The following is a 24,644-nucleotide window of genomic DNA, read 5'->3' as shown; positions in this document are numbered from 1 at the left end:
GTAATGTGGTGACCAGAACTGCACGCAGTACTCCAGCTGTGGTGTAGCCAGTGTTTTGTACAGTTCAAGCATAACCTCCTTGCTCTTGTATTCCATGCCTTGACTAATACAGGCAAGTATTCCATATGCCTTCTTAACCACATTAACTACCTGGCTTGCTACCTTCAGGGATCTGCAGACCTGCACTCCAAGGTCCCTTTATTCCTCTACACTTTTCAGTGTCGTACCATTTAATGTGTATTCCCTTGCCTTGTTAAACCTCCCCAAATGCATTACCTCACACTTATCCGGATTGAATTCCATGTATCACCGTTCTGCCCACCTGACCAATACATTGATCATCATCATCATAGGCGGTCCCTCGATCGAGGACGATTTGCTTCCATGAGTTCACAGGTGTTTCGAAGAAGGACCCGATGTTCCAGTCCTGAACTCCAATTGAGGGGGTGGAAGATGCCTTTGTGTGGATTTTTTTAACGTGGGGTAACCGTTGCACACTTGCCACCACACGGGCTTGACAGAGCGAGGTCTTGGTCCAGTGGCAAGGGTTAACCAAGACGACAGAAGACCAGCTCTGCTGCATGGACCCAGTGCCCACACATATCGCAGTGTGGTCTGGGCCCATGCTGCCCCTGGGCCCTCGGCTCTTCTGGGCCCCGTACCCCCATCTGTCACACCTCCTCCACGATCTGTCGCCGCTCCTCCACCATAAACATTCACCGCATCTCGTCACAAACACTCGCCGCTCATCCGCCCCGACCTTCCCACTCCTCTCTACCTGGGCCCTGCCGATGTTCCTGCTCACGCTCCAAAATGACGACCAGGGTTTTGATGACGTCACCCAGACGCCCATTTCAAAAATGTCGGTATTTGTTTAAATACCTTAAAAATGTTAACATATATGTAATAAAGCTTGAAGCACCTCCCGGAATCCCTTATAAGATGGGATTATGGTTTGTTGATCCAGATTCCAGAATCCATGGAGAGATGTTACCCGTGGTAGAAGGTGGTGTGGCTGGATTCCGATGGACTGCATGGATAGCTTACCAACTTCGCTTGTTGTTTTAGTATCATCGCGCTGGTCCCTCGGAGAACAGTGTGAAGTGGTGGGAGGATCAATGTGGCCAGGATTCGTGTCCTGGTCAATATTTATCCCTCAATCAACATCACAGAGACAAATGATCTGGTCATCATCATACTGCTGCCTATAGGAGCCTGCCGTGTGCAAATTGGCGGCTGTGTCTCCCACATTACAAGAGTGACCGCACTTCAAAAAGTACTTCATTGGCTGCAAAGCGCCTTGAGACATCCATTGATATCTTCCTGTAGTCCGCCACTTCCTTCTTCATTATTTACCACTCAGCCTATTTTAGTGTCATCTGCAAACTTCTTACTCATACCTTCAACATTTCAGTCCAAGTCATTGATGTATACCACAAAAAGCAAGGGACCCAGCACTGAGCCCTGCGGAAACCTACTGGATCACAAAATCACCCATCAACCATTAGGCTTTGATTCCTGCCTCTGAACAACTTTTGGACCCAACTTGCCACTTTGCCCTTGAATCCCATGGGCTCTTACATTCGTAACCAGTCTGCGAAGTGCGACCTTATCAAAAGCTTTGCTAAAGTGCATATGCATTACATCATACCACTGCCCTCATCAACCCTCCTGGTTACCTGCTCGAAAAATGCAATCAACTTAGTCAGACACGACCTTTGCTTGACAAATTCATGTTGACTATCCTTGATTAATCCATGTCTTTCCAAATGAAGATTTATCCTGTCCCTCAGGATTTTTACAAATAATTGTAAAAGGTTCGGCTGGCCAGCCTGTATTTACTCAATCCCTTTCTCCCTTTTTAAACAAAGGTACAACGTGAGCAGTGCTCCAATCCTCTGGCCCCGCACCTGTAGCCAGTGAGGATTGGACAATGGTGGTCAGAGCCTCTGCTATTTCCGCTTTTGCTGCTCTTATCAGCCTGAGATACATTTCATCCGGGCCTGGGGATTTATCCACTTTCAAAGCTGCTAAACCACCAATACTTCCTCTCTCACTATGTTTATTTCATCTAATATTTCACACTTCTCCACCCTCATTGCAAAGTCCACATTGCCCCTCTCTTTTGTGAAATCAGATGCAAAGTATTCATAAAGAATCCTACCCACGTCTTCCGCCTCCGCGTACAGATTCCCTTTATGGACTCTAATAGGCCCCACTCTTTATCTTGTTATCATCGTGCTCGTAATGTATTTGGAAAACATCTTTGGGTTTTCCCAGATTTAATTGCCAACATTCTCTCATGCTCTCTCTTTGCTTTCCTGATATATTTTTTAATTGCACCTCTACACCTCTAGAGTTTCTGCAGTATTGAGTTATCGGTATCTGTCATAAGCTTCCCTTTTTTTCGTTAACTTTCCCTGTATGTCCCCTGATATGCCGGGAGCTCTAGATTTGTTCGTCCCACCTGTGTTTTAAGGGAACATACTTGCTCTGTCCCCTCAGGATCTCCTCCTTGAATGCCTCCCACTGCTCTGACACTGATTTACCAGCAAGTAGCCGTTCTCAGTCCACTTTGGCCAAATTCCATCTCAGCTCAGCAAAATTGGCTTTACCACAATTGAGAACTTTTATTCCTGGTCCCCTTTGTCCTTTTCTATAACTACACTAAACCTTACTGATTATGATCACTCGCACCAAAATGCTCTCTCACTGATACCCCTTCTACCTGCCCCTCTTCGATCACAAGACCCAGTCCAGAACCGCCCCTCCCTTGATGGGCTTGTTGCATACTGGATAAAGAGGTTCTCCTGAATGCATTTTAGGAATTCTCCACCATCTGTGCCATTCACACTATCATTTTCCCAGTTAATATTCGGGTAGTTAAAACCTCCACTCTTTCAGCTCTATAGGTTTTGCACTTCTCAACAATCTGCCCATATATTTGTTCTTCTATCTCCCTCTAACTGCCCGGGGGTCTATACTACACTCCCAGTAGTGTGATCGCCCCTTTTTTTGTTCTTTAATTCAAGCCACATGGCCTCGTTTGATGATCCCTCTCACACATCATTCCTTTTCACAGCTGCAGGATCCGTCAATAATCTCTCACAACTCAACTGAAAGCAGCTGGAATGTGCAGCATTGAGAGGGGCTTTCTGCACCGTCAGGGCTGGAAACTGTAGAGTTTGAATGTGTACCGAACTGTACAGAGTATTCAACAAATATAGCAGGGCTGGGAGACATTGTGCTTTGTTAATACTGAACCAGAAATGCACATTATTCAATGCTTCTCATATTTAATTGAGCACGTTATCAGCTGGTTTTGAAACAGGAACCTTTTGCGTGTTAAGCGAATGTGATGACCACTACACAACGGAACCCACGCTTCCAAAGCAGACTGCAACCTGAATGCAGCAACTTAGACCGCTCGGCCATCCTGACTGCTCAATATTATGTGTGGCCACCTGCAGTTTGATTTTGAACTTTTGTGTCCTGTCACATGAAGTAAATGAGGACAGCAGCCGTATCTCTGCCTGACACCGGGGAAACAGTGAGACAGACCTTGGAGCAAGGGTCTGGTTATTGCGAAACAGCAAAGAAAATATTAATTCTGTAATTACCCAAAAGGACAGGGACCTCAACATGATTAAAACACGCAACTTTCTGATCAAGAGGCAGACACACCACTGCTGCACCACGAGGCCGAAACACTGAGTCTGAGATGTTCGTCAATATGAAGGTTCTGCAATAAAAGGGGCTTTAAAATCCCCGCCCATTCCCACCGGGTGTCAGAAGCAGCGCTCACCTGCCAGTCACCATATGTTTATTTGTTAAACTTTTGTGTTACTTTCACGGGATAGCATCATTAATTAACCCGTCACCTTCTTTTGCACAATGAAAGAAATGCAAACTGAGGGACAGTCGATACTTTAATCAATAAATACAGCAACTGCTGGAAATCTCAGCAGGTCAGGCAGTATTTGCTCGGAGACGAAAGTCAGCTCTGATTGTTCATCCACAGCAAGTTTAAACATAATGCTCACACTTGGGATCGAACCAGGGACCTTACACGTATAAAGTAAACGTGACAACTCCTGCACTGCAGAAACCTCTGGCACAGCAGCCCCAACAGAGGGGAGCTGACCAGTGAGCTCCCTCTGTGCTGATCGGGAATGTGCTGGCTCACCTGAAACAACTTCTGCCCCACACTGAAAGTTCTCAATCCTTCTCCTCCACTGCCCTTTACAGAAATGTCACGGATCACCCAGCCACCGTGTTCACTTCCACATCCTCACAGTGGGGCCACAGAGGCTCCTACCGTCTCCCCGCGTTCAGCGAACTCGCCCAGTTTGTAAAATTAAACCCCGAACACCTGTCCGGCAAAGGGCAGGAGAAGCGGGAGAGTGTGTAAGCTCGTTCTGTAACAGATAGTAGTGGGGTTATTAACGGCGATTACAGCAATCATTAATCCTCTCACACACCTCAATTATTTTTCTGCGATGAACTGATTGAGAATGGAAAAGGGTTAATGCTCGGGATCTTAACCACTCGACCAGAGAACAGCTTCGATAATTTGTATAAATATAAAAATATATATTTATTTATGGACCTGAATATCAACGGCTAGCTGCCGAGACCTCATGGCGCGACGGTCGTGCATCTAACTTTGAGCGAGAGAAATTGTTCCACAGTGACACCCATTTCATCTTTTGTTCCCTTTTAAACACTCGAAACTGAGACAGGGGAATAAATAGAGAAACCAAAGCTCAACGATACAGACAAGAGGAAGAGAGAAGGGGAAATACTGTCCCCACCCAGAACTAATGCAGAAACCCCTCTGCTGCGCTCAGGGTGGCCACCCACAGCCTGGATACACTAACGTCCCAACAGCTCATTGACTGTCGGAGTGGGACTGTGCGGCGCTTCAGAAGACAGGTCGAAAAAGCAAAGTCACTGAATCGATCTCATGTGCTCCTTCAGCCAAGAATAGCTACACACAAAATATGCTTTTATAAAAGTTACACCTTATCTCCAAGTTTGTCAAAAAGTTAGCTTGTTGGTCAAGGGGTATGATTCTCTTTTCGGGGTTGTTAATTGAAATTTGCGAGAGATCCCGGCCGAGCCCACTATTCTGCCGCCAATTTTGAAATTACATCGAACTTTTGCAAAGAAGGACTTGCATTTCTGCAACACCTTTCAGGAACTCATGATGCCTTAAAGCGCTTTACAGTCGTTGAGTTATGTTTGAAGTGTTGTAGTGTGGGGAAAGGTGTGCCCAAATCATCCCAAACGAACCTCAACTCTTTGCGAAGGAGTTCGGTGCAAATAATCAGGGACTTGGATTTTCTTTGAATGAGTTCTGCTTGTACCTGTATTCAAGCTTGAAACAGCAACTGGGCTTCCATCTCACGGGAGCAGCGTGTGGCAGTTAGCGAGTCGGTGACGAGTTTGGGGTTGATGTCCGTCACTTTCAATCTTTGAAATTTCACCAAGCAAAGAAATGATGAATCCAACTGTCCCTGTAATCCTTTTGTTCAGGTTTAATCACAGGAATATCTGCAGTCAGGAGCTGAAAAGTAATTAAAACCGACGACTGGCTTTGGGACAATCAGTATACTTTGTCACAGACAAGGCAATGGAAGGCTGGAAGGTAGGTCACACCGGTTGTGGGAGAGCTGGTTGGCGGTGACATGGAAGTGTCTGCAGTGTGCGGGACCAGACTGCTTCCATGCATCCACAATGAATGTCCCTCCCTTTATTTGGGAAAAGTACAACTGAGAGTGGACAAGTTCCATCCCGGTCGGAGCAATCTGAAGCTTTAGCTGACTGACACCCTGGTTTGGGATGTCTTGCAGTCTACATTTAAGTTAGTCTCTGTGGCGCAATGGGTTAGCGTATTCAGCTGTTAATCGAACGGTTGGTGGTTTGAGCCCACCCAGGGACGAAGCCTTTAACTGTTTTCCCCGAGGATTCAGTGCCGCACAGTTCCAGGTTGTCATTGTGCGTTTTGGCTGCACGAATATATTCCGCAAACATTGCCAGCTGTGCTGTTATCCAGTGAGTTCCCACTCCAATACTTTTATGAACATTTAGTTCATGGAAAACGATAACAATTTTTTACATGGACCATGGTCCTCCATCCAGTCCACGAGAAATAAATAACGTTATTGTGTTTAAAGGAACTGGTGGAAATTGTCTGACCTATCGTTATGGCTTTGCTCAGATTCTGAGAGTCAACAGTTTGCGAAGAATTATCGCATGGCCAATGCCTAGCATGAAAATGTCTCTCAGCATTTGTTCTCGGAATCCCTCAAATTCGCAATGTCCTGCGAGGCACCTTAATTCGGCGACATAGCGCGCCACTTCCTGGCCCTCCGACCGTTGGCACGTGTAGAACCGATACCTCGCCATCAGATTGCTTTCTTTCGGATTTAGATGCTCGCAGACCAGCGTACACAATTCTTCATAGGATTTAGTTGTTGGTGTCACCAGAGCTAGAAGATTCTTCATGAGGCCATAGGTTGCTGCCCCACAGACGGTAAGGAGGATCGCCCTTCATTTGGCAGCGTTCTCGTCCCCTTCCAGCTCGTTGGCCACGAAGTATTGGTCGAGTATCTCCACAGAGGCTTCGCAATCGTCCACTTCTGAGAACTTCTCCAGGAGACCAACTGTTCCTTGCATTTTTGCGTGGTTGTTCATTGTCTCGTCGCCAATTGATACGCTCATAATAAAGGATGAAACTTAGTATTGTGAACATTGAGTAAGTGTGACCTTAGCTCCTTTAATAAGACTCCAGAGTACAGGTACCTCATGGGTGGCCTGCTTACATACCGTGCTCCCAAGGGATACTGGGATCCCTTGGGACTCCGACAGGTAGGCCCTCTGATGATGGTGTGCACAGGTTGTCAAGGGTTAAATACATAACACAAGATGTGAACAGAAATCAACCATCAAAAGCCCTGTCATTAACCGCAAAGGGTTTCCTGCAATTTTCTGATCGCAAAGCGCTTTCAGTCCTTGTCCTTAAAATTGCAGACGTGGAAATTGGGGAGATTAATGACTTTGAAAGGAGGACATTGTTGTTTGGTTCCGTTCTGGTCAGAGAAATGTTTGTGAAAGGAACTTTTTGCAGAGAGAAGGATTGAGCATTTCAGCTTGTTGCTGAACACTTCTCTCTGGGCACTGAGCAAAGCAGCAGTTTCAGTCGTGTGGAGGTTATCACATTTCCTTCACACGTGAAAAGTTCCCGGTTCAAGCCTGCGCAGAAACATTATTTCTCAAACAAAAACTTGTCTGCAATAAAAGCTGTTTTGGATACATTGTTGAATGAGCAATGCACATTTAAAACCAGTCTCCTCCAATATAGATTGTGCAAAATCAGATCGGGGATAAAACTTCATCAAGGATTAAAGTTTCATGAGTTATTAAATTTCACTTTTTGAAGTTTTGACTGTCCCTGTCAGCATTGCATTCATTCTGTGAAACAATACTATCGGTTTACACCAGCGGATCTAAGCTGCATTTGAAACCCACAAACAACTCATTAATTATTCGCTCTTCCCCAGTTCCAGAGCTCAGAGGGTTATTGTCCATCCCTGGGATACAAGCTACCTCGGACCCGGACCAAAGCTCCCCGTACACCGAGCACAGGCTCAGGAAAACCTCGGGGGAGAGGGTATCCCGGTCACTGGGCCTTCCAGCAGCCCTGAACAAGCGCCCGGTCTGAAACTTTCCAGAGTAATAACTTGTATCTGGAACATCTAACAGTAAGGACGGCCGAACGGTCTGAGGCACTGCTTTCATTATTTGATTAAATTATCAACTCTCCCTCAGTTCGCATTTTTATCATTGTGCAAAAGAAGATCATGGGTTCATTCATGATATTGACCCGCGAAAGCAACATAAAAGTTTAATGAAAAGTAATCGCCCAACGTGGGACTCGAACCCACGACCCTGAGATTAAGAGTCTCATGCTCTACCGACTGAGCTAGCCGGGCTTCTCAACATTTACTCTGTCAATCCCCTTCAGAATATTGTCTGTTTCAATGAGATCACCTCTCATTCTTCTAAACTCCGGAGAGCATCGGCATATTCTACACAATCTCTCACCATAGGACAGTCCTCTCATCCCAAGAATCGATCTGGTGAACCTTCGTTGTACCATCTCCAAGGCAAGTGTATCCTTCCTCAGAAAAGGAGACCAAAACTGTGCGCAGTACTCCAGGTGTGGTCTCACCAGGGCCCTGCACAATTGGAGCAAGATTTCCTTACTCTTGCACTATGGGCGGAATATTAGGTGCTATGGTCCAAATATCCTGATTTTCTGCTGATTCTACGGTTGTATAAAAAGTTATTAAAATTCGACAGTCACTCGGCAAACATATTTGTATTTCCTTCAGTGTGCAACACTGATGGATGGATTAATGATGATTGAAACAATTATTCAGTATTTCACAGACTTGAATTATATTTGTCAGCTTGCTCTGTAAAAATGCTTTCTCTGACCAGGAAGCAAACCCAGACCACGGCAGTGAGAGCACCAGAACCTAACCACTATACTACCAGGGAACACTGCTTTCAGCCTCTGCGATAGCTTTAAATATAGTCAGCTTACAATCACAACTGAGAATTGTGTGGTGACACGGGGTGTAACTGGATTTGCTGGGAGCAGCGTGGAGGCCCCGACCTGCGTGAGAACACCAGCGGCAGGTCGGGGCCATAAAAGGAGCGGTGAGCGGCGGCCTGGGAGCAGCGTGGTGGTGTACCACGGCAAGGGACAGCGCGAGCTGGTGCAGGAGGGCGACGGCAGCGAAGAGTGACGTCATCAAAGTCCAGGTCGGTGATTGGAGCGTGGGCAGGTACAGCAGGAGCAGCGAGAGACTGTGGAGGGATGTGATCGGGGCCCAGGGGCGGCGTGAGTTCAGGGCCAGGGGTCCAGGGGCAGCACGGGCCAGCCCACACTGCGATATGTGTGGGCACTGGGTCCGTGCAGCAGAGCTGGTCTCCAGTCGTCTTGGATAACACTTGCCACTGGACCAAGACCTCGCTCTGTCAAGCCCGTGTGATGGCTGGGGTGCAACGGCCACCACACGTTAAAAAAATCCACGCACAGGTATCTTCCACCCTTCAACATGCAGTTTGGGACCTAGAATATTAGGTCCATCATTGAAACACCTGTGAACTCATCCTTTTTTGGCGTGGAAGCAAGTCATCCTCGCTTCGAGGGACTGCCTATGATGATGATGAACTGGATTTGCTGCAGTCAGCGGGCAGCAGGTGATGAAAGCGGGCGTGAGAGGGTGAGTGACAGGTGGGCACTGCTTCTGATGCTGTCTGACCCACGGTGGGAGTGGCCGGGGATTTTAAAGCCCTTTCATTGCACCAATGCAGGGTAAATGAAACTGTGTTTCAGGAACCTTCATGAATACAAACATGGGCACTCTGCACTGTAGACCTCGTGGTACAACGGTAGTGTGTCTGACTCCAGATCAGAAGGCTGCATGTTTATATCACGTCGGGGTCACTGTACTTTTCCATCTTGTTCTTCCGGAATTGAGATTTACTTTGCTGTATCACAATTTACTTTCCCACCCATCTTTGTACCATCTGCAAACTTGGCTCCATTGCACTCGGTCCCTATATCCCTGGGATAGGGGAGGGAAGACACACCGGAGAAGTGTGAGCTTGTGGACCGGAGAAGTTGCAGCTGCTGGAGCTGTGCGTTTTATCGGGGAGGGACGGGGGGAGAGCCCGCCGAGCGACCGGAGAAGCTGAGAAGCTGCTGTGCTTTTAATCGGGTTTGACACTGTTTAAAAATGGCAGATTGCCAAGTTTTCTCTCCCTACTGCCCATGCGCGAAGGTGCCAGCAGTGTTTTCGACGCAGGCATTTGGCTCCGCCCCCCACTTCACCATCGACGCCACGCCAGGACTCCGGGGACTGCACACAGCGGCCAGGATGGGGCGAGTTTTTCCCCGAGCTGTTTCCAGCGCGCAAAGTCGGTGCGCTTGAGGTCAGTGCGCCGACAAAACTGCTCGGGGAAAATCTAGCCCTTGAAGAGTAAGGAGTACACTGAAGGAAATACAAATATGTTTGCCGAGCAACTGTCAATTTTAATAACTTTTTATACAACATTCGAATCAGCAAAAAAACAGGGCACTCGGCCCATAGTACCTAATATATGAGGTTATCCACTGTGGTAGCAATCATAAAAAAGCAAATAATTATTTAAATGGGGAAAGATTAAGAAATACTGCGGTGCAGAGGGACCTGGGTGTCCTTGTACATGAAACACAAAAGGTTAGTATGCAGAAACATCCTCTCTGCATCCACCTTGTCAAGCCCCCTCATAATCTTACACGTTTCCATAAGATCACCTCTCAATCTTCTGAATTCCAATGAGTAGAGGCACAACCTACTCAACCTTTTCTCATAAGTTAACCCCCTCATCTCCGGAATCAACCTAGTGAACCTTCTCTGAACTGCCTCCAAAGCATCTATATCCTTTCTTAAATATGGAAACCAAAACTGCACGCAGTGTTCCAGGTCTGGCCTCACCAATACCCTGTATAACTGCAGCAAGACTTCTTTGTTTTATACTCCATCCCCTTTGCAATAAAGGCCAAGATTCCATTGGCCTTCCTGATCACTTGCTGCACCTGCATACTAACCTTTTGTGTTTCATGCACAAGTACTCCCAGGTCCCGCTGTACTGCAGCACTGTGCAATTTTTCTCCTTTTAACTAATAACTTGTTCTTTGATTTTTTTCTGCCAAAATGCATAACCTTGCACTTTCCAACATTATACACCATCTGCCAATTTTTTCCCCACTCACTTAACCTGGCTATGTCTTTTTGCAGATTTTTTGTGTCCTCCTCACACATTGCTTTTCCTCCCATCTTTGTATCATCAGCAAACTTGGCTACATTACACTCAGTCCCTTCATCCAAGCCGTCAATATAGATTGTAAACAGTTGGGGTCCCAGCACTGATCCCTGCAGCACCCCACTAGTTACTGATTGCCAACCAGAGAATGAACCAGTTATTCCGACTCTCTGTTTTCTGTTCGTTAGCCAATCCTCTATCCATGCTAATATATTACCCCCAACCCCGGGAACTTTTATCTTGTGCAGTAATCTTTTATGTGGCACCTTGTCAAAATGCCTTCTGGAAGTCCAAATACACCACATCCCCTGGTTCCCCATTATCCACCCTGTTCATTACATCCTCAAAGGATTCCAGCAAATTTGTCAAACATGACTTCCCTTTCATAAATCCATGCAGACTCTGCCTGACTGAATTATTTTTTTCCAAAAGTCGGAGGAGCAGTGACCGGAGGAGGTGTGAGCAGCGGCCTATAAAGGCCCAGCGGGAGTCCGGGGATCGGCGGCAGTCGGAGGAGCAGCGGCTGGAGGAGCAGCGAGCAGCGAGCTACAGCTGGTGCAGGGTCAAAAGTAAGAAAGAAGTCAAAAGTAATCAAAGGGTGACGTCACAGCCAAGAGGGTAAGTGATTGGCTGGTTGAGTGGTGAGTAGTTTTATGTTTCTTTGATTTCTTCTTGTTCTTAGCAGCAAAGAAACTTTGGAATTGTTGCCAAGTTAAGTAAATCTAATGGTTAAGTCATAGCAGGAGAGCTCAGACACATGTCATGCTCCTCCTGTGCTGTGTGGGAAGTCAGGGACGCTTCCAGTGTCCCTGCTGACTACATGTGCAGCAAGTGTATCCATCTGCAGCTCCTGACAGGCCTCATTGCGGCACTGGAGCTGCGCACGGATTCATCTGCAATGCTGAGGATGTCGTGAATTGAACACACCGTAGGTAAAGGTTACTCAGGCAGAGAGGGAGTGGGTAAACATCAGGAAGAGCAGTGGAAGGAAGACAGTGCAGGAGTCCCCTCCGGTCATCTCCCTGCAAAACAGATACACCACCTTGGGTACTGTTGGGGGAGATGACTTACCAGGGGAAGGCAGCAGCAGCCAAGTCCATGGCACCAGGGGTGGCTCTGCTGCACAGGAGGGCAGAAAAAAGAGTGGGAGAACTATAGTTATAGGGGATTCTATTGTAAGGGAAATATATAGATGTTTCTGCGGCTGCAATCGAGACTCCAGAATGGTATGTTGCCTCCCTGGTGCAAAGGTCAAGAATGTCTCGGAGTGGCTGCAGCGCACTCTGGAGGGGGTGGGTGAATAGCCAGCTGCCGTGGTGTATATAGGCACCAATGATATAGGGAAAAATGGGATGAGGTCCTACAAGCTGAGTTTAGGGAGCTAGGAATTAAATTAAAAGGTAGTAATCTCAGAATTGCTACCAGTGCCACGAGCTAGTCAGAATAGGAAATGCAGGATAGCTCAGATGAATATATGGTTTGATGAGTAGTGCAGGAGGGTGGGATTCAAATTCCTGGGACATTGGAACCGGTTCTGTGGGAGATAGGACAAGTACAAATCGGGCGGCCTGCACCTGGTCAGGACCGGAACCAATGTCTAGGGGAATGTTTGCTCGTGCTGTTGGGGAGGGGTTAAACTAATATGGCAGGGGGATGGGAACCTATGCAGGGAGATAGAAAGAAGTAAAATGGGGGCAGAAGCAAAAGATAGAAAGAAGAAAAGTAAAAGTGGAGGGCAGAGAAACACAAGGCAAAAATCAAAAAGGGCCACATTAAGCAAAATTCTAAAGGGACAAAGTGTATTAAAAAGACAAGCCTGAAGTCTCTGTGCCTCAATGCGAGGATTATTCGTAATAAGGTGGATGAATTCACTCAGAGGCAGCAATTCACGAATATGTTATAATTGGGATTCTAGAGACATGGCTCCAGGGTGACCAAGGCTGGGAACTCAATATCCTGATGTATTCAACATTCAAGAAGGATAGACTGAAAGGAAAAGACGTCGGGGAACGATGCTGGTTAAAGAGGAAATTAACGCAATATTAAGGAAGGACATTAGCTTGGATGGTGTGGACTCTGTATGGATAGAGCTGCGGAATACCAAAATGCAGAAAACACGAGTGGGAGTTGTGCACAGACCACCAAAGAGTAGTAGTGAGTTTGGGGACAGTATCAAACAAGAAATTATAGATGCGTGCAATAAAGATACAGCAGTTATCATGGGCGACTTTAATCTACATATAGATTGGGGTAACCAAACTGGTAGAAATACGGTGGAGGAGGATTTCCTGGAGTGTATTAGGGATGGTTTTCTAGACCAATATGTCGAGGAACCAACTTGAGGGCTGGCTATCCTAGACTCGGTGATGTGTAATGAAAAAGGACTAATTAGCAATCTTGTTGTGCGAGGCCCTTGGAGAAGAGTGACCATAATATGGTAGAATTCTTTATTAAGATGGAGATTGAAACATTTAATTCAGAGACCAGGGACCTGAATTTAAGGAACGGTAACTTCGATTGCATGAGATGTGAATTGGCTAGAATAGACTGGCAAATGAGACTTAAAAGGTTGACGCTGGATAGGCAATGGCAAACATTTAAAGATCACATGGATGAACTTCAACAATTGTACATCCCTGTCTGGAGAAAAAATAAAATGTGGAAGGTGGCTCAACCGTGGCTAATAAGGGAAATTAGGGATCGTGTTAAATGCAAGGAAGAGGCCTATAAATTTGCCAGAAAAAGCAGCAAACCTGAGGACTGGAAGAAATTTAGAATTCAGGAGAGGAGGACAAATGGGTTTAATAAGGAGTGGGAAAATAGAGTATGAGAGGAAGTATGCTGGGAACATAAAAACTGACTGCGAAAGCTTCTATAGATATGTGAAGAGAAAAAGATTAGTGAAGACAAACATCGGTCACTTGCAGTCAGAATCAGGTGAATTTATAATGGAGAACAAAGAAATGGCAGACCAGTTAAACAGATACTTTGGTTCTGATTTCACGAAGGAAGACACAAATAACCTTCCTAATGTACTCAGGGACCGAGGGTCCAGCGAGAAGGACGAACTGAAGGAAATCTTTATTAGTCAGGAAATTGTGTTCAGGAAATTGTTGGGATTGAAGGCTGATAAATCCCAGGGCCAGATAGACTGCATCCCAGAGTAGTTAAGGAAGTAACCCTCGAAATAGTGGATGCATTGGTGATCATTTTCTAACAGTCGATCGACTCTGGATCAGTTCCTATGGACTGGAGGGTAGCTAATATAACACCACTTTTTTAAAAAGAAGAGAGAAAACGGGTAATTATCGACTGGTTAGCCTGACATCAGTAGTGGGGAAAATGCTGGAATCAATTATTATGGATGAAACAGCATAGCATTTGGAAAGCAGTGACAAAATCGGTCCAAGTGAGCATGGATTTAGGAAAGGGAAATCATGCTTGGCAAATCATCTAGAATTTTTTGAGGATGGAACAAGGAGAGTGGACAAGGGAAAACCAGTGGATGTAATGTATTTGGACTTTCAAAAGGCCTTTGACAAGGTCCCACACAAGAGATTAGTGTGCAAAATTAAAGCACATGGTATTGGGGGTAATGTATTGACATGGATGGAGAACTGGTTGGCAGACAGGTAGCAGAGAGTCGGGATAAATGGGTCCTTCTCAGAATGACAGGAAGTGACTAGTGGGGTGCTGCAGGGCTCCGTGCTGGGACCTCAGCTATTTACAAATACATCAATGATTTCGATGAAGAAATTGAGTGTTATATCTCCAAGTTTGCAGGTGACTCTAAGCTGCGTGACGGTGTGAGCTGTGAGGAGGATGCTAAGAGGCTGAAGAGTGACTTGGAAAGGTTAGGTGAGTGGGCAAATACATGGCAGATGCACTATAATGTGGATAAATGTGATGTTATCCACTTTGGTGGCAAAAACGTGAAGGCAGATTATTATCTGAATGGCGGCAGATTAGGAAAAGGGGAGGTGCAACGAGACCTGGGTGTCATGGTACATCAGTCATTGAAAGTTGGCATGCAGGTACAGCAGGCGGTGAAGAAGGCAAATGGCATGTTGGCCTTCATAGCTGGGGCATTTGAGTATTGGAGCAGGAAGGTCTTACTGCAGTTGTGCAGGGCCTTGGTGAGGTCTCACCTGGAATATTGTGTTCAGTTTTGGTCTCCTAATCTGAGGAAGGATGTTCTTGCTACTGAGAGAGTGCAGAGAAGGTTCACTAGACTGATTCCCTGGATGGCAGGACTGACATATGAGGAGAGACTGGATTGACTGGGCCTGTATTCACCGGAGTTTAGAAGAATGAGAGGGGATCTCAAAGAAACATATAAAATTCTGACGGGACTGGACAGGTTAGAGGCAGGAAGAATGTGCCCGATGTTGGGGAAGTCCAGAACCAGGGGTCAGAGTCTCAGGAATAAGGGGTAAGCCATTTAGGACCGAGATGAGGAGAAACTTCTTCACTCAGAGAGTTGTTAACCTGTGGAATTCTCTGCCGCAGAGAGTTGTTGATGCCAGTTCATTTGAAATATTCCAGAGGGAATTAGCTGTGGCCTTTATGGCTAAAGGGCTCAAGGGGTATGAAGAGAAAGTAGGAAAGGGGTACTGAGGTGAATGATCAGCCATGATCTTATTGGAATGTAGAAACATAGAAAATAGGTGCAGGAGTAGGCCATTCGGCCCTTCGAGCCTGCACCACCATTCAATGAGTTTATGGTTGAACATGCAACTTCAGTACCCCATTCCTGCTTTCTCGCCATACCCCTTGATCCCCCGAGTAGTAAGGGCTACGTCTAACTCCTTTTTCAATATATTTAGTGAATTGGCCTCAACAACTTCCTGTGGTAAAGAATTCCACAGGTTCACCACTCTCTGGGTGAAGAAGTTTCTCCTCATCACGGTCCTAAATTGCTTACCCCTTATCCTAAGACTGTGAGCCCTGGTTCTGGACTGCCCCAACATTGGGAACATTCTTCCTGCATCTAACCTGTCTAAACCCGCCAGAATTTTAAACGTTTCTATGAGAACCCCTCTCATTTGTCTGAACTCCAGTGAATCCAGTCTTTCTTGATATGTCAGTCCCGCCATCCTGGGAATCAGTCTGGTGAACCTTCGCTGCACTCCCTCAATAGCAAGAACATCCTTCCTCAAGTTAGGAGACCAAAACTGTACACAATACTCCAGGTGTGGCCTCACCAAGGCCCTGTACAACTGTAGTAACACCTCCCTGCCCCTATACTCAAATCCCCTCGCTATGATGGCCAACATGCCATTTGCTTTCTTAACCGCCTGCTGTACCTGCATGCCAACCTTCAATGACTGATGTACCATGGCAGCCAGGTCTCGTTGCACCTCCCCTTTTCCTAATCTGGCACCATTCAGATAATAGTCTGTCTCTCTGTTTTTCAACCGAAGTGGATAACCTCACCTTTATCCACATTATACTTCATCTGCCATGCATTTGCCCACTCACCTAACCTATCCAAGTCACTCTGCAGCCTCATAACATACTCTTCGCAGCTCACACTGCCACCCAACTTAGTGTCATCTGCAAATTTGGAGACACTACATTTAGTCCCCTCGTCTAAATCATTAATGTACAATGTAAACAGCTAGGGCCCTTGCGGTACCACACTCGGCACTGCCTGCCATTCTGAAAAGTACCCATTTACTCCTCCTCTTTGCTCCCTGTCTGCCAACTAATTTTCAATCCACGTCAGCACACTACCCCCAATCCCATGTGCATTAACTTTACACACTAATCTATTGCGTGGGACCTTGTCGAAAGCCTTCTGAAAGTCCAAGTACACCACATCAACTGGTTCTCCCTTGTCCACTCTACTGGAAACATCCTCAACAAATTCCAGATGATTTGTCAAGCATGATTTCCCTTGCACAAATCCATGCTGACTTGGACCGATCATGTCACCTCTTTCCAAATGCGCTGCTATGACATCCTTAATAATTGATTCCATCAATTTCACCACGACTGATGTCAGGCTGACCGGTCTATAATTCCCTGCTTTCTCTCTCCCTCCTTTTTTAAAAAGTGGGGTTACATTGGCTACCCTCCACTCCATCGGAACTGATCCAGAATCTATGGGGTGTTGGAAAATGACTGTCAATGCATCTGCTATTTCCAAGGCCACCTCCTTAAGTGCTCTGGGATGCAGACCATCAGGCCTGGGAATATATCGGCCTTCAATCCCATCAGTTTCCCCAACACAATTTCCAGACTAATAAGGATTTCCCTCAGTTCCTCCTTCTTACTAGAACCTCTGACCCCTTTTATATCCGGAAGATTGTTTGTGTCCTCCTTAGTGAATACCGAACCAAAGTACTTGTTCAATTGGTCTGCCATTTCTTTGTTCCCAGTTATGACTTCCCCTGATTCTGACTGCAGGGGACCTACGTTTGTCTTTACTAACCTTTTTTTCTTTTGAAGCTTTTGCAGCTTTTGCAGTCCATTTTAATGTTCCCTGCAAGCTTCCTCTCGTGCTCTATTTTCCCTGCCCTAATCAAACCCTTTGTCCTCCTTTGCTAAGTTCCAAATGTCTCCCAGTGCCCGTTTTTGCTGCTATTTCTTGTCAATTTGTATGCCACTTCCTTGGCTTTAATACTATCATTGATTTCCGTTGATAGCCACGGTTGAGCAACCTTCCCTTTTTTATTTTTACACCAGACAGGGATGTACAATTGTTGCAGTTCATCCATGCGGTCTGTAAATGTCTGCCATTGCCCATCCACTGTCAACCCCGTACGTATCATTCGCCAATCTATCCTTGCCAATTCACGCCTCATACCTTCAAAGTTACCCTTCTTTAAGTTCTGGACCATGGTCTCTGAATTAACTGTTTCATTCTCCGTGGTGGTGCGGCTCGAAGGGCCGAATGGCCTTCGCCTGCACCTATTTATTTCTGCACACAGAGGGTTGTGGGGGTCGGGAACTCACTGCCTGAAAGGGTGGTAGTGGCAGAAACACTCACCACATTTAACAAGTGCTTGGATGTGAGCTGAAGTGCTGTAACCTGCAGGGTTATGGACCTCGATCTGGAAAGTGGGATTAGGCTGGATAGCCTCTTGTTGGCCGGCGTGGACACGATGCGGCGAATTGGCCTCCTTCCGTGCTGTAAACTTCTATGATTCTATGAACTCCTTCACAAAGAGTTGAGATGCGTGTGGGGTGATTTGGGCACATCTTTACTCAAGTGACAAAATGTCAAAGGTAACTCAACGGCTGTAAAGCGCTTTGGGGCGTTATGAGTTCCTGACAGACGCTGCAGAAATGCAAGTGCTTCTTTGCAAAAGTTCGATGCAAATTCAAAATTCACGGCAAAAAACGGGCTCGCCCGGGATCTCTCGCAAATTTCAAGTAACAACCCCAAAGTGAGAATCATACAACGAGACCAACGAGCCAACTGCTTAGCAAATATGGAGATAAAGGCCTTACGAAGTGCTATCTGTTAATAAACCTCCAGTCAAATCTTCTCAGATTCTTAAAAGCATTGCCAACGGAAAAGAATGAGTTTTACCCGATATCTCAAGGGATATCTTGGTGACTGCAATCAAGAGTTGCCACAACAAAGTAGCACAAATAGAACTTTGATGGGAAGAATGTATTCACACTACCGTTGTGGTGTCTTTAGACTGTAGAGGCTGCACGGAGATAAAGTGTAACCATCATTGAAGCATTTTTAGTGTGTGTTGTTAATCTTGATCGGAGGAGCAAATGAGACGGAATCAGTGAGTTTGCCTTTTCGACATGTTTTCTGAAGCGCCGCACGGTCCCACTCCTGCAGTCAATGAGCTGTTGGGACGTTAATGTATCCATCATCATCATCATCATAGGCGGTCCCTCGAAACGAGGATGACTTGCTTCCACGCCGAAAAAGGATGAGTTCACAGGTGTTTTAATGAAGGACGCGAACTACATCCCGATGGGTGGAAGATGCCTGTGCGTGGATTTTTTTCAGTTGTGATGGCCGTTGCACCTCAGCCATCAAACGGGCTTGACAGAGCTTGGTCTTGGTCCAGTGGCAAGGGTTAAGCAGGACGACTGGAGACCAGTTCTGCTGCACGGACCCAGTGCACACATATATCGCAGTGTGGGCTGGCCCGTGCTAACCCTGGGCCACTGGCCCCGAACTCATGCCTCCCCGGGCCCTGATCACGTCCCTCTACAGTCTCTCACCGCTCCTTCGCCCCGATCTCGCCGCTCCTGCTGCACCTGCCCACGCTCCAATCACCGACCTGGACCTTGATTACGTCACTCTTCGCTGCCGCCGCCCTCCTGCACCAGCTCGCGCTACTCCCTGGAGTAGTCTCCCGGGACCTCCAAGCTGCTCCCAGGGCCGCTCGCCGTTCCTTTTATGGCCCCGACCTGCCGCTGGTGTTCTCCCGTTAGTGTATCCAGGCTGTGGGTGGCCACCCCGAGCGCAGCAGAGGGGTTTCTGCATTAGTTCTGGGTGGGGACAGTATCTTTCCCCTTCTCTCTTCCTCTTGTCTATATCCCTGTGCTTTTATTTCTCTATTTATTCCCCCTGTCTCAGTTTCTAGTGTTTAAAAGGGAACAAAAGATGAAATGGGTGTCACTGTGGAACAATTTCTCTCACTCAAAGTTAGACGCACTAACGTTGCACCATGAGGTCTAGGTAGCTAGCCGTTGATATTCCGGTTCATATATAAATATATATAAATATATCGACATGTATCATAACTGTTCCCTGGTGGTCGAGGGGTTAAGATCCGGTGCACTAACCTGGTTTCAATTGTCGATCAATTCATTGCGTATAAATAATTGAGTTCTGTGAGACGATTAATAATTGCTGTAATCACCATGAATTCCAATACTTTCTGTGACAGACCGATCTTACAGACGATCTGGCTTCTCCTGCCCTTTGCCGAGCACGTGTTCCGGGTTTAATTTTGTAAACTGGGCGAGTTCGCTGATCGCGGGGAGACGGTAGGAGCCTCTGTGGCCCCACTGTGAGGATGTGGAAGTGAACACGGTGGCTGGGTGAACCGTGACATTTCTGTAAAGGGCAGCGGAGGAGAAGGATTGAGAACTTTCAGTGTGGGACAGAAGTTGTTTCAGGTGAGCCAACACATTCCTGATCAGCACAGAGGGAGCTCACTGGTCAGCTCCACTCTGTTGTGCCAGCTGTGCCAGAGGTTTCTGTAGAGCAGTGGTTATCACGTGTGCTTATCACGTTTGCATTACACATGAAAGGTATGAAGTTCGATCCCGGGAAGGAGCATTATATTTTAACTTGCTATAGAGGAACAATCAGAGGCGAGTTTCGCCTCCTGGCAAATGCTGCCTGACCTGCTGAGATTTCCAGCATTTGCTGTTTTTATTTGCTATTTATTCTCCTGGCAAAAGTTATCCCTTATTCCTTAAGTGCTCTTTATTTCACTTCAATAAATAGATAACTTTCAGTGAGAGAAAACGGATCCACCGGAGACCTTTCGTGTGTGAGGCCAACGTGATATCCGCTACACTGCAGCCCATCAAAGGGCAAGAAACCACTGAATATAAGGGATGAGCTCACAAATATCAGGGGCAGTGCAGTCTGGTCAACGTCAAACCCTCCTTTCTTATTCAGCAGTGGCATGAACGGGAGTCAGACGCCACAAAGTTTAATTAAAGACACAAATGCAATAACACTTCCAAATCTTTTCACTGTAAAATTCTGAAACTTTATTTGAAATCCTACTGCGTTGAATCTGAAAATGAGCACCATGGGCTTTTATCTTCACTACTGATTCTATTTTCTGTGCATGGTCGGAATAACCGGTGCTGTTAAATTTGACAAAAGTTGCCCCAGATTCCTGATGTCATCGGCAATGAAGATTTTGAACCAGATCCTAGAATACAGTTTGTAAAATGTGTCAACAGGCAGAATAACATAAGAACATAAGAAATAGGAGCAGGAGTCGGCCATACGCCCCTCGAGTCTGCTCCGACATTTAATACGATCATGGTCGATGTGATCATGGACTCAGGTCCACTTCCCTGCCCGCTCCCCAAAGCACAGGACAAATGATTGAAGTATCGACTGTCCCTCAGTTAGCATTTCTTTCATTGTGCAAAAGAAGGTGAGGGGTTAATTAATGATGCTTTCCCGTGAAAGCAACACAAAAGTTTAAGAAAAAAACGTACAGTGACTGGGAGGTGAGCGCTGCTTCTGACACCAGGTGGGAATGGGCGGAGATTTTAAAGCTCCTTGTATTGTGACTCCTTCATCTAGACGAACATCTGAGTCTCATGACGTAGACCTCGTGGCGCAATGGTAGCGTGACTTATTTCAGTTCCGAAGGTAGCGTGTTTAAATCACATCAGGGTTACTGTACTTTTAGATATTGTTCTTCCAGAATTAATATATTCTTTGCTGTTTGCCAATAACCAGACCCTTGCTCCAAGGTTTGTCTCACTGTTTCCCCGGTGTCAGACAGAGATACACCTGCTGCCCTCATTTATTACATGTGACAGGATACAAGAGTTCAAAATCAACCTGCAGATGGCCACATACAGCATTAAATAGTCAGGCTGGCCGAGCGGTCTCAGCTGCTGTGTTCAGGTTTCAGTCTTCTCTCGAGGTCTGTGTTTTAATCTGACATTTCTTATTTTTAATCATTAAGTGAAACTCATTGTTTGACACCACGATCAACTCCTTCAAAGTGGGATTCAGCAGTTCACCTGCTCGCTTAACATTTCCGTCTGACCGGGTGCTGAAAGTGGCGATGTTTCCGCAGTGCAGCGGTTAACACGTTCGCCTCACACGCGAAAGCTCACCGGGTGGGAATATTTTCTGGAGCTATCTCCTCATGCATGCTCAGGGGCGAGTTTGTTCTCCTGTGAAAGGTCATAAGGTCATAAACATGTAAGGATTAGGGGCCGGAGTAGGACATTCGGCCCCTCGAGCCTGGTCCACCATTCAAGAAGATCCTGTCAGTTCCTTGACAGCAAGTTTAAACATCTGGGGCGGAGCCAACAGGCACCTGGCTGCAATCAACGACAAAAACGTCTATTTGGTAGAAGCCCCGTGAGATCAATCGGTCGAGCATGAGAATCTTAATCTCGAATTTGGGGGTTCGAGCCCCACGTTAACTGTTAAAGCATGTCCCAATTTGCACAGTGTGTTTTCGGTGTCTGGTTCAAAATGTTCATTGATGGCAACATCAACAGGAGACTGGGCAAACAGTGAGAAAGATTTTAGAGCAAAGGTCTGGTTATTGAGAAACACCAAAGGAAATATAAATTCAAGAAACATAGAAAATAGGTGCAGAGGTAGGCCATTCGGCCCTTTGAGCCTGCACCGCCATTCAATGTCTTCATGGCTGAACATGCAACTGCAATACCCCATTCCTGCTTTCTCGCCATAGCCCTTGATCCCCCTAGTCTGAAGGACGACATCTAACTCATTTTTGAGAAGAATAACCTCGAAAGGAAATGTGACACCGACACCCAGGAAGAAGTGTGAAGGCAGAAGATTAAATGCTGCATTCCTCTGTTCAAAAAATTCCTTTCACAAACATTTCTCTGACCGTAACTGCACAAAACAAAAATGTTCCTTTCAAAGTCATTAAACTTCCGAATTTCCGTGCCCCCCGAATCTCCTGATTCAGATGCCTCTAGTTTTGCCGACTCAATCCATGTCCCTTTGATATGTTCTGCTTCCACCCACACTATGAAATGTGCCACTAACTTATAGAATCATGGAATGGTTACAGCACGGAAGGCCATTCGACCCGTCGAGCCCGTGCCGACTCTCAGCGAGACCCACTCCCCCGCCCTTTCCCTGTAGCCTTATTAACAAAAAACAATGTCCTACAACCTTGTTAAATTTTCTGATATCTCTGTTCAGTTCTGTATACACTCAAACTGAATGCTCATAAAAGTATTGGAGTGGGAACTCACTGGATAACAGCACAGCTGGCAAAGTTTGTGGAATATATTCGCGCAGCCAAAACGCACAATGACAACCTGGAATCGTGCAGCACCGAATCCACGGGGAAAAACAGTTAAATGCTTCGTCCCTGGGTGGGCTCGAACCAGCAACCTTTCGGTTAACAGCCGAACGCGCTAACCCATGGCGCCACAGAGACTGACGCAATTGCACACTGCAAGACATCCCAAACCAGGGTGTCAGTCAGTTAAAGCTTCAGATTGCACTGACCGGGATGGAACTTGTCCACTCTCAGTTGTACTTTTCCCAAGTAAAGGGTGGGACATTCATTGTGGATGTGTGGAAGCCAAACACTTTAATCTTTTTTAACTGGACACTCTCCACTAAGGACTGCCGTGTCTCTCTCCATCCTCCTGTGATTGTTTCCTGTCTTATCCCATAAGTTCCCCCTTTCAACTCAATCCACTCATTAAGAAAAGACCGGACTTCAACTGGAATATCCCCTGAGCCTCCCATTACTAACTGAAGATCCCTTTAATCACGACAACGAAGAGAATGCTCACCCCTCGAACTGATGTGTGGGAAACACTTCTTCCAACAACTCAGCCAACTTTCTGCTTCATGTCGGGGGCTTCGAATGAGCTAACGAACTTTTGAAAATCACGTCGGGGTCACCAAAATGTTGTAAACGGCTGTCTTGCTCTTTTCGCTTCGTTGCTTTTAACGTCGAATTACCCGCACACACTCCGTTGTAGGAAAGGCAGGATCGGGTCTTTTATTTAAACATTCATTCTCAGCAAACCAAATATGAAAGTTACTGAGAACACTTCACAAAGGCAGCTTGCTTCGATTTCCGTGGCTGCTTGAGACACACACCTTCCAAATGTCTAGTGTCTCTGATGTCTGTGTCTCTGCAGTCCATACTGCAGTCATCTTTATACTGAAAAAGCCTTTGAACTCTTATTCTTTGCATTTAGACAATCCAGACGAACTGGTTTCTGAATCGTTTAACAGACAGACTTAATATTGCTTGTTTAACCTACAGATCTCATTATATAGTAACAAGTTAAAACTCAAATACAGAACATACAGACATCGTCAAATCGTTTAGTCCTGAATTTCCATTATTCCCACCGTAACAAGGTACTCAAATATATATATCATCCAGACAATGACCAGTTCCTCATCTCACTGGCTGAAGGCACCACATTTTCTAACAGTCTCTTTTCCATCCAAACTTCAATCTTCCTGTTTTTTAATCCAAACTTCAGACTGCGTGCTGAAGCAAAGAGTTCAGCAATGCGGGACTGTGCTCCCACAGAGCACAGGATTTGACAACGAGACTTGTCGATCAAGCATCAATGATAAAGGCAATAAAATTGCCCACCAGCACCAGGTATCTTTTACTTGTTTGTCCCAAATTTTCAGCAGCTGGGACAACAAGAATTGAGGTCCCACTGAGATTTGAACTCAGATTGCTGGATTCAAAGTCCAGAGTGCTCTCCATTACACCATGGAACCAACCACACAAAAATCTTTGAAAAAATTCTCAAAAACAACAAAATCATCGCCACCATTACACTTTGGCTCGGCCTTTTCTCATCCACACCGTCAGTTTCCCCTCTTTACGCTCTGCTAATTATCGGCGCAGAGCAATTCACACAGATACCGTCGAGGCTATGGGTTCTCAAGTAGCTGTTTCTGTTTCACACTGTTCATCACAGCTTGTACTTCAGTCTTGCCAGGTAAAAAGTGCGTTGGCATTGCAATGCATTAATGTAAAATGCTTGGCATGAAAAGAAAAGATTTGTCGAGTGCTAAGGTTCACTAGACTTATTCCCGG

The 24,644-nt window shown here is 46.1% G+C and overlaps 3 non-coding genes across 3 annotated transcripts; all 3 read right to left on the bottom strand.

Annotated features, from left to right (window-relative positions):
• Positions 1 to 7,924: 7,924 nt before the first annotated feature.
• Positions 7,925 to 7,997, bottom strand: trnak-cuu (transfer RNA lysine (anticodon CUU)). The gene has a single exon. It is a non-coding gene; the product is annotated as a tRNA-Lys (tRNA).
• A 14,929-nt stretch (positions 7,998 to 22,926) lies between these two features.
• On the bottom strand, positions 22,927 to 23,000 carry trnan-guu (transfer RNA asparagine (anticodon GUU)). The gene has a single exon. It is a non-coding gene; the product is annotated as a tRNA-Asn (tRNA).
• Positions 23,001 to 24,250: 1,250 nt separating this feature from the next.
• On the bottom strand, positions 24,251 to 24,322 carry trnaq-uug (transfer RNA glutamine (anticodon UUG)). The gene has a single exon. It is a non-coding gene; the product is annotated as a tRNA-Gln (tRNA).
• Positions 24,323 to 24,644: the final 322 nt, after the last annotated feature.

This window comes from Pristiophorus japonicus, unplaced genomic scaffold (assembly GCF_044704955.1).
Source record: "Pristiophorus japonicus isolate sPriJap1 unplaced genomic scaffold, sPriJap1.hap1 HAP1_SCAFFOLD_163, whole genome shotgun sequence".
Taxonomy (NCBI): domain Eukaryota; kingdom Metazoa; phylum Chordata; class Chondrichthyes; family Pristiophoridae; genus Pristiophorus; species Pristiophorus japonicus.
Note: the sequence above shows the minus strand (reverse complement) of the source record. Positions and strands in the feature narration are given on the sequence as shown.